The sequence below is a fragment of the Odontesthes bonariensis genome, chromosome 22 (assembly GCF_027942865.1).
Source record: "Odontesthes bonariensis isolate fOdoBon6 chromosome 22, fOdoBon6.hap1, whole genome shotgun sequence".
Taxonomy (NCBI): Eukaryota; Metazoa; Chordata; class Actinopteri; order Atheriniformes; family Atherinopsidae; genus Odontesthes; species Odontesthes bonariensis.
In genome coordinates this window covers 16,539,082-16,548,427 of record NC_134527.1, presented here as the reverse complement: position 1 = coordinate 16,548,427, position 9,346 = coordinate 16,539,082, and positions in this window count along the sequence as shown.

The window sequence follows — 9,346 nt, the reverse complement described above, 5'->3', positions numbered from 1 at the left end:
ACACCAAATAACAAATAACATCCATAATTTCGAACCACCTCCAAGCTTCTTCAGCTTAATGCTGAAGACTGCAGATGGAAATTAGCTTCTAAGCTACAATCTGGTGCAGGTCATCTCTTTACTTTGTAATTAATGTACTTTGCACATGGTCCCTGACTAAATAAACAAAATAAACTAAACTAATGCAACACTGGCTCGCGGTCCGTTTGAAACCACTCTCTGCCATGCACTCCACCCACCCGGGGTCCCCTTTGTACAGTGGGAACGCAAGCTGACCCCAAAGCGACCCGACCCGTACCTTTCCGAACCGACCCGTACCGACCCGTACCGACCCGTACCGGACTGCATAGTGGAAACACGCCATTAGGGTCCACTGTGGAGAGACTGCCTGTCCATCACAGGGCCAACAGTCATGGAGGAGAACATTGAAACCTCACACAGAAAGGCCCCAGCCAGAAGTCAAGCCAGTAAACTTTATCTGAGGCAATGGCGGTAACCACCACACCACCATGCAGCCCCACATCATAGTTTGAAGTGAACATATTTACAAAACTTTAAACTTTAGAAAGTTTTCTAAAATAATTTTTTTTTAAAGTGTCTTCGCTGATTAATTTAATTTTATTGTGAAAATATATTCTTTAAAAATCTAGCTTTTTATTCCAGCAACACACTAAAAAAGTTGAAATGGAGGCATGTTTATCAATAAGTTACAATTAAGTTACATTACTATTCCGTTTATAACGCTTTTTAATAACTTGTAAACTCTAAATATCCAGATAATAATTAAAAGTAAAAAAAAAACAGCAAAAGCAAAAACACCTGAAGCCTCATATTTAGTTGGTCTAAAATGCAACTTTTATCCTTGTTAAAATAGATGACTTGCATTAGTGTGAAGGTACAAAAGATGCAGAGGTGCATAATAAAATTTTGGAAACACAAAATAGATAAAGATAAAGATAGTACTGTATCTTTACTCATTATGTCTGCGTTTCATCAGCAGGACAATTTCAGATCTCATTCTGCCCAACTTCTATAAATGTGGCATCATAGATAAAGCAATTGAGTGTGCTTCACTGACCAGCCTGAAGTTCAGATCTGTCTCATACTAAAGTTGTGAAGATCATGAGGGGGAAAAGCAGGTAACGATGGACTGTTGAGCAGCTGAAATCTTGTATTCAGCAAGAATGGACACGGTTTCCTCTCGCAAAACTCCAACCATTCCTACCCTCAGTTTACACACGATTAAAAAGTGTCAATAAAAGGAAGAGTAATGTAACTTAGTGATAAACATGGCTCCATTTCAAATCTTTTAGTGTGTTGCTGGCATCAAAGTTAAGTTCTGTTAACATTTTCTAAATAAAATGGAACTGTCAAGACAATGAAAATTACTTCTTATGTATTAGTGTCTATCGAGTAAATGATACTTGATAGCCATGGATAGTACTAATTGAGTAGTTTCTGACATAAACATGTGCAGAAAGGTCTTGTCAGTGATAAAACTAGACCCACATGCAACTCTCTAACTCATTCCTCTCTCCTGAACAGAAGTTCAAGGGGTCAGTTTAAAACAGAACTTGTACCTTCCTGAACATGTAATATCTATTGTATCCGTAAGCAGCTTGATTCTCTTTTCAGACCAGTGGCCTGGCAATTATATCACGTATAAATGCCCTATTGGTCCAAGTACTCTTGAACCAATGGGAAAATAAACCTGAATTCAAAGTGTACAGTAATTTTGCTCTGAGCAGAGACTGCAGATTTTTTACTTGGCATCCATCCATCCATTTTCTATACCCGCTTAATCCAATGGGTGGAGCCCATCCGAGCTGCAAATGGGAAAAAGCAGTGTATGCACCAGACACATCTATTGCTGGGCTATACAACCACAAACTCTCACACCTAAGGTCAATTTAGAATCACCTAACATGCATGTTTTTAGACAGAGTACTTAAATTGAGGTCTGAGCCAAGATTTGAACCAAGAGTCCTATTGTTGTGAAGTGAGAGTGCTAACCACAACACCACCACACAGGTCATTTGCCACTTGATTGGTTTGAATTTTAGGATCATAAGAAAATGAATGAAAACTTATTTTGTGATATTTTAAGATTTCACAATTCCTGATTTAAGTTAATGCAACAATTTCCTTACAGTCAGAATGGTCTAAGTGCTTTACAGTCTTCCATCTGGACTGAGTAGTACATGAGAGGATAGGAAACAACACTGCCCCCCTTTGGTTGTTTGGAGAAAAAAACAACAGAAAATACAACATGTTGAATTGTCAGTGTAGTGAAAGCACTATTATACATACTATACTAAAATACATCTCGTGTCAGTTTCAATGTGAAATTAAAGCAGATAGTAAATGTTAACTTATGTAATCAAGTGAGCTCATTTAAACCTCTTGCTGTAGTTCATGCACTCAGGATAAATAAACCTTGTTGAAGAGATAATGTCGAATGATGGTTAATGTTTACACAGTTTTCTGGAACTCATACCACATATGACAAGCCAATCTCAGCATACAATTATGGGTAATAGGAGCAATCCTCAGGATACAAAAACTCCAGGAGTATTGGTCAAAACTGAAGCATTGTCTTGGGGATTGCTGCAAGATAAAGGACATTCCACATAGGTTTAAGGATCCAGTCGGATTCTGATTTAAGGGCTCATCCATTTCTCCTCCACTTCCTTCCTTCCCGCCCTCCTATATTGTCGGTTAAAGCTCCAAGGCTGATTCCAGAGAAGATTAGGTCTGATTTTTCCATTATGCAAATTGTTTTCCTCCTTCCTATCCATTAGTCATTACCGTGTTTTGTTAAGGGACTGCTTTATAATTAGTAAATTTCAGATAACATTGGCAGATTTGAATGTACTGTAACACGACCAGAAGACAACGAACCAATGTCTCCAGCTGAACTGCAACATTAATAACACAAAGTAAATGTTAGCAGATTCCTAAGATGTTCACCCAGCTTGTTTTCCACCATCTGTAGCATATCTACTGAATAAGTTTATAATTCTTCATTCATTTATGTTTCTTTCGCTTGTTTATGCATGACAAAACATGTCAATAAAAGGCCCTATTTTGGTTTCCCTATAGTACTGTGGCTGTTTTGTTTATTTATTTTTTTTAAAATCACATTTAGATAAAATAAAAATATATTTTTTATAGTGCTTTCTTTGAATACTCAGATATATGGGAGCTCACCACTACTTTATTTAGTCCCTCTGCAAATTTACTAAGGTTTGACTACATAGAGAACTGCTCGAAGACTTGTTGATTTTATCCATGATGTCACAGACTGAAGGTAATCTTCGGACAGATGCCTCACAAGAGAGGTCGTGGGTTTGTCACTGGCAGTTAAAGGGAGTGACACAGCTCATCTTGCTACGATGGTATGTTCTGTTGGGAGAACCTGGCTCCTAGCATTCCCATGGACGTCACTTTGACACCTGCCGCTTATCTTAACATTTCTGCAGACCAATCCCATGACAACAGCACTCCTTATAGTAGCCGCCTCCCCTAGCAGAACAGCAGTGGGCCCCTGCTTAGGAATGGATCAAAGAACACAACAGAATAACAAATCTGTCATCAAGTCACTTCTCTTCCTTGTGGCCAATATTATAAAGTTTTAAACATGCAGCTTCCACTAACTAATTGCACTTCTCTTGTAAATGTTGTCTTTGATATATTTCTATTTGGCAGGGGAAAAGAAAGCCGGCAGCAACAACAGTTTTTCAAAGCAAATGAATCCCCACATGCTGACAAACTAAAAGAAAATCACCTATAGGCTCAACAAATCACACACAAGTCAAATAAATGTAAAGCAAAATGGAGAAGAAAACAACTCAATGATTAAATCAACCTACCATTCACACATTACTTTCTTTTCGTTCAATTTGGGCAATCTCATTTTGGAATTGCTCAGGGCTATTATTGAGGTAATCAGTTCAAAGTAAAGAAAAGCTTTTTCATATTTGGCATCTGTGAAGCATTCTGGCAAAATGCACTGCTAATTCAATGCAGCGGGATTTGTAGAGAACAATCTGACTTTCATTCTCCGGTCAAAAAGTCTCTCAGGATGGTTAAAGGAGCAGCAAAGAGAACAATGTGATCAACAGAACTCGCTGCTTTACAGCATTAGATATTTTGCTTTTGTGGTCAGACTGTGTGTTTTGCAGTTTTTTTGTACAGAATAGCTCTACAAAGCGGTAATCTCCGGACAGAGTGAGGAAAATGTCCCTTTGGTTTATATTCATAGACTTATCCTAAAAGCCTGAGAAAAAACAAAACGACAACAACAACTCCGCAGAAATTTACAGTTCACCTTCTGCACAGGCAGATGGTTTTGTTTATGAAACTAGACTGCCTCAGAAAAGAGCAACAACTTTGAGTTGCTCAGTTTAAAATCTGAAATCAGCTTACCTCAATCTCATTTCGCCTTTGTTGCTTCTCGTTGTTGCGTGCGTGGACTATCCGCAAGATCCAACTGGGGATTAAGAAAAAAAGGGAAACAATAAAAAGGAAGAAAAAAAACAATACAACAACAGCGAAATATAAAACGAGTGGAAAAAAAAGAAGAAAACATGTTTTTGTGTGTGAGAGACAACTGAACTCAAAGTAGCTGCACTGAGGAGCTCCCTATTCTGAGTGGAAAATGAAATGTATTAAAATGAGTGGTTTCCTCTGCCGCGAGGAATACACAGCATAAACATACTCTGAAGATTAGTGGGTGATTAGTGTCAAACTATGATTGAAAAAACTGAAATAATACTACTGATTCAGACTTCAAACAGAAGAATAATACCACATTAGTATTATTACAGTTATTTTCCCATCTATATAATTATTTTTTTTCTACTTATGACATGTTTGATACATACTGAATTACATGATTCCTTGTTGTGGTGGACAAATATCTAACTCTACATTAATTCACATGTAAAACTCATTTTACTCTATATATGTATTATACAATTTTATATATATATATATATAAATGTGTATATATATATATAAACACACATATATGTATATTTATTTGCAATTTATTTTTTTACTAGTGCTCTATACAGTACATGCGTACGTATTTGATGACGATGTAAATTAATTTATTATAAAAGAAAGGATCACTTAGCCTACTTAATAGTGTGTGTGTGTGTGTGTGTGTGTGTGCGCGTGTGGTACAACAGAAAACAGTTTTTTAAACCAGAAATTTGAAAAACAAAGAATGCAGTGACAGGGTAATAAGTGTTCTAAATAAGTGAATAACTCTGTAATATGTCAACACATTGGAAGAGTTCATGTAATTTTTTTCCCACTCTCTCTTGTTATTTCCCCTGGATGCTTCAGCATGGGAAAACAAATCGAGCTCCTTCACTGAACCTTAACCTTAACAGGACTTTCACTGGTGCAATGCTGCCCCCAAGTGGTAGATTACAAGTACTAAAACGGGAAGGATTAAACTCTCAGTGATATGCAGTCCCTCGTGTGTTTTTAGTTCCAACTTTTAACTCTGTAAGTGACCGATTTGTAGTTTGAAAAACACAAACAAAAAGCGATTGAAAAACTCTTTAAAACCTTTAAATTCAAGCACCAGCGAGGTCATAAAACATCTCTGGCAAATAAAGATAATAACAGCGACTCATGCTCATTTGCCGCCCCCCCCCCCCCCCCCCCCCCCACACACACACACATACACACACACATACACACAAAGGTGATAATGTTCTCACATTTTAAAAAAGTGCCTCACGAGTACATCCAACACGTAAGCTGCATATAGTACAGTCTAAAACAGAAAAAGCAAAAATGTTTTATTTATGTGACACCACAGCGTGAATGATCGGGAGAGTGATGAAAAGGAAGTTTGTTGCCATTATTTCCAGCAGACATCGGATTTACCATACGTTGACCATACTGCAATTTCTCTCTGGTTTGAAGGAAAATGACATTTTAGTGTATGTAGATGTAATCCCTGAACGGTGGTGTAGTTGGATCGCGTCCTGATAAATGAGTTATAGAATAGTGAAATTGCTGTCCTATCAGCTTTCATCCTCACAGTAGAAAGTATCAAAGCAAATCAGCAGTTATGGCAAACATGAAGACAAGGTCACCACGCTTCTCATCTGCTATTTATATCGACTGAGAAGTGTACAACTGATTTGTTTAAGTGACCTCTCATACCGTGGAAAATTGGAGAGCACCATGAAGTCTGATTGTCAGATCAAAATTAGATGTAGTTTAAGCCTGGATTAAGTTACAAAAATGGTTTCACGATCACCAGTTTACAGCATGACAGACGATCAGTGATTCATTTTTCAAGCTCTATATTTTGGTTACTTTTGGTATCAGTATGAAATGTTTCATATTTATACCTAAGGATCCCACATAAGGGTGATCCATAGGCACCTTATTTTATTTTTGTAGCTTAATAATATGGATTTATTTGCTTTGACATTCAGAAAACACATTATTTTTATCACAGCATGCATTTCTGCAGCACCTATTGTTGCCTTCTCAGTGTATGTGGCACGCAGAAAAAAGTGGGCCCTTATCTTCTATGTTGGCCCTGCTCAATGGCACACCAGCTCGCCACACCTTACTTTCAAAATCATTGTTCCTGAAAAAAAAAGGAGCATTTTCTTTTCTCACTTCTACCTGGTCCCTGCTTCTACATCCCGGCCCCTGTTGCTGCTCTCCTTTAACGGTGCTCCAACAGATCTCCTCTGCCTTGATAGCAACCCTGTCTCATCTCAAATAATTTCTTAAATGGATGAGGAGTGATTGGTTGCCGAGGTTGAGAAATATCCCAAGATGTTTCAGTATGGTAACCGTGATTCCGTGTCCTAAATGTTGCTTAATAATACAACTCTGCCACCTGCTGACAAAAATTGGTACCTGAATTGTTCCTTTGATAGTAAGAAATAAAACTATATATTATAAGACTTACAGTTAGTATAGACTCTATGTAGTCAGAAACAACTAATACAAGATAGCCAACTAACTATATAGGTTATTCTGTGAGTTTTAAGACAGAAATATACACTTTTTTTCAAGTTATCAATTAAAGGTGCCGTCGGCAACTTTTTTGTAGTCATATTAGCTTGAACTGTCATGGGATTCTGGAAGTAGAATATTAAATAGGCTGTTTAGGAAAAATCCCGAATTCTGTAGCTCCCTCTAAAGCCTGTAATCGTGCTTGCAAAAATCGAGCGCTCCCGGCTGTTTTTAACCTACCTGTCATTGCTGAGCGTGAGTCTGCCCCCAGCTTGTGTGCGTGCACACTGGTGTGAACTCACGTGCACAACCTCGTCCACAGAGGGGGAGGGACCTGAAAGTTGTATCAGTTCGAATTTTCCGACTTTAGACTCGGAATTTTGAAAACCTGCCGACGGCAGCTTTAAAGATAGACAACTGCAGCATACTTATGCTTAAAGTCAACGCATGTTTTGTGCAACACCTCCCATTGGTATAAAGGGTGGCAATTGATCACAAGTATGTCCAAAACTCAGCTGCCAGGGTGCTAACTCACACCAAGCCCTGGCAGCACATCACCCCCATCCTAAAGCAACTTCACTGGCTCCCGGTCAAAGCACGCATCACCTATAAAATCCTTCTGTTGACCTACAAATCTCTCCATTCACTTGCACCTAAGTACATCTCTGATCTCCTCCACCCCTACTCCCAGTCGCAGGCTTCTGCGCTCCTCAGACAAGGACCTACTTTCCGTTCCTCGTACCAGACTGAAAACATATGGAGATAGGGCCTTCTGTTCAGCTGCCCCTACCCTATGGACCAATCTGCCACTTCACATCCGTTCTGCCCCCTCTCTACTACAGTTCAAAAAGAATCTAAAAACACATCTCTTCTCCATGTCCTACTCTTCTTAAACCCACCCCTCCGGCCCTACCCTTCCCCCCTTCTTTTCTTTTGTTAAGCGACCTTGGGTACCTTGAAAGGCGCTATATAAGTCCAAGTTATTATTATTATTACAAGTGGTGGGTTATGAGACAACTTACCATTCTTTATTAGACAGCTAACCACGAGCAGGTGGCTTGACATAGTGTGCAAAAGAAGAAAAGCTTGAGGCTTATCTTATTTATGTGGCCGTGGCTCAGTGGTTAGAGTCAGTTAGAGTCGGTCATCCAATAACCGGAAGGTTGGCAGGTTTGATTCCCACTCTCGCCACTCAACTGATTGGTGGAACTGACAACTGGGGGGGTGTCAGTCCACCTCCTTGGCACGGCCGAGGTGCCCTTGAGCAAGGCACCGTATCCCCATGCTCCCCAGGCGCTGTGAATGGCTGCCCACCGCTCCAGGTTGGCATCTGTCTCTATGCATGTGTGTGTCAACAGGTGCCAACCTGGATGGGTTAAAAGTGGAGGACAAATTCCATGTGCATGCATGTATGCAAGACCAATAAAACTGATCTTAATCTATTCCACTTATTGCAGCTTTCGTGGCTCTTATGTCCTTTGTCCATCTGAAAACCTGGAAATTGACCTCAAATACATTTGGAAAAGAGAGGAGCACGTGAGAGAAATCAGAAAACATAGCTGTCGGCTGTGACAGATCAAAAGAGAGATGATGCAACCGTGTAACTAATCATTATCTAACTGATGTTGGCTTAAAGTGACGGCTCTGCAACAAAGGACATTTCACTTTTTTAAATTCCCTGTCGCATCGACTCGTCTCTGCGTGCCTCCTCCTCAGCTCCTCTGCTTGCATTGCAAATGAGGGGAACTAAGATGTGAGAATAAAAAAAAAGGAATCGAGGACAGGAAACGTGAGTAAAGGAGCTGGACTACAAACACATTGTCATCTGTGAGAAACTTCACTAAACTTGCACAAAAAGTACAAATGAAAAAAAATACTCCCCTCTGACAATATAAACCAAGCTTTCAGTGGAAAATGAGTCATATCCTTTTACTAGATTGTTATGTTATTCTATGTTCATATGACTCAGTATTTAAGTATCCAATGGGCTTATAAGTAGCTAACATTTACAGTCTGAATAGCATATGTTGATATTTTTGGAACATCTACTACGGACCTATGTTAAACTATATATGTCATGTCTTGTAGTAATTCTAAAATCTTGACATATGTCGTTAGAATGAGTTTCCTGCCGTGGATTCTTAAATAAGTAGGCTAATTGTGAGATTCCAAACATTAAGCAAAAGTAAATGTACTCTGTAACTCCTGTTAGAGTGTGATGTTACGTTGATTGACAACTGGGACCTGGAACTTTCTTAATACTCCGCTGGAAGTGTGACTAACAATGAGTAAGGTGTTTCCAGACGTGAGACCTATACTTTCCCTTGCTCACCAGCTGGCAACA